Genomic DNA, 1872 nt, shown 5'->3' with positions numbered 1-1872 from the left:
ATTGAAAGAAATTGAGGTCACCGGGTGTCAGGGGTCAAATTTGCGAGAAAATGTTCTCTAAAGTTTGGTGACTTTCAAAGTTGTAGTGGTCTTGGAAACGACAAATTGACATTTTTTAAATATTTTTTTTCTTTTTTTGGGGGGGGGGAGGGGGGCCTTTTGATCAAAGTTTTTTGTACTTTCTAAGCAGGAATATAATATTTTTTTGATAAACACAAACGACTTTGAGCCTAAGGGAAAACATCTCTATTACAAAAATTGCCCAACGGGTGGGAAATGTCGGTCTCATCGATTCCATTACTTTGGCGAGCGCATAGATTTCACCACAATGCTTCACAAATATAATTTATTTTCAATAACAACTTTATATAGCCTGCAGGTCATCCTAAAAGGATCAGCATTAAACTTCTATTTATATATTTTATAATTGTACATTTATAATTCATAGAGGCGAGATGTAATTGGTATATTCGATATCTATACAATGTCCTAAATTTGCGTGATTCAATGAAGTTCCTTTCACAATCCGCGGTTACGAACCCAACAGCCTAACCACTAGACAATTGGCACCACTTATTTATAATTATTTTCATTGCCTAGATCGAGAATGGGACATGATTATTATTCTCATGCCATTCGCCTAAAGCGAGAATAGAAAATACTATTATGCTATCTAAAGCGAGAATAGATTATGCTATCTAAAGAGAGAATAGAATATACTATTATGTTATCTAAAGCGAGAATGGAACATCTGTCGTAACTTATCTAGAGCGAGAATGTAAAATAGGCAAAATATTATTATCATTATGTTATTTACCTATAGTGAGGTCAAACATTCGTAGCACAATGATTTATCCTCAAATATCTCTGGGGGAGTCAATGTCTGTTACACTTTGCACAGTAGTTTGTATTAATTTTTGTCTTAACCTTATCATAATTATATTTTTCCAAAACAGTTCTTCGTAAATTTATATAAAATACTATAAATCTTCTTCACGCTTAAAATAGGATTGCTCAAAGCGCTTCCTGCTTCTCACACACATTTTATATACCTATATGGCCTATGTCACAGTTTACCAATGGCACTGTTCAGAGGCAAAACTTGTTATAAATAATTAACCATTTTATAGTAAACACATCATTTGCACTAAAGTTTCTCAAAACATACGTTCAGTAAGCATAGTGTCACGATTAGAAAGAATGACAGACTTGCTTTTAAAAGCGATATTGCCCCAGCTGTAAACCTTTTAAAGTATATAGAAACCACCCACTTGGATTTTGTATTAGTATTTATGAAGGAATTTTCTACAATACAGCTAACAGGTGTTTACAAAAATATTGATCTGTTAAAACAAATTGATACAAGTCATTGTGCAAAAGCTGGAGAGTCTATTTTCGGTAGTTTTGAAATATTTGACAATAAATTGTGCCAACCATTTTTGACGGCACTATAGAGCAAAAAAGGAAAGGTCAACTTCTGGATAATAAACTGTATTCTTGCGCTACTCTGCACAAAATTAATAATCAAAATATTGTGCATGAGCGCACTGGTTGGGTGTGGAAACTCATTTTTCATGAATATGAAAGATACTCGTAGCTGGCGTAAAACTATTGTCTACTCTTCTGTAAGACTTGCAGTTAAAAATTGAATAGACCGAATGTCTTAAAAGCCACGAGTTACTAATTACATCCATCCTCTGTGTGTTGGAAATTTACAAATACAAATTCCAGTTTTATACTCATGATATACATTTTATAGAATACTTCGTTCGCAATGTAAAGTTCTTATCGATAATACATTATATTTCGTGTTCAGCCTTGGAACATGGAATTTCGATTGCTTCTAGAAAAAGTTACTTTGAGGTGTGGGGG

The sequence above is a fragment of the Aplysia californica genome, unplaced genomic scaffold (assembly GCF_000002075.1).
Source record: "Aplysia californica isolate F4 #8 unplaced genomic scaffold, AplCal3.0 scaffold00433, whole genome shotgun sequence".
In the NCBI taxonomy this organism is placed as follows: Eukaryota; Metazoa; Mollusca; class Gastropoda; order Aplysiida; family Aplysiidae; genus Aplysia; species Aplysia californica.
The sequence above is the reverse complement of the archived record's forward strand: the minus strand, read 5'-3'. Positions refer to the sequence as shown.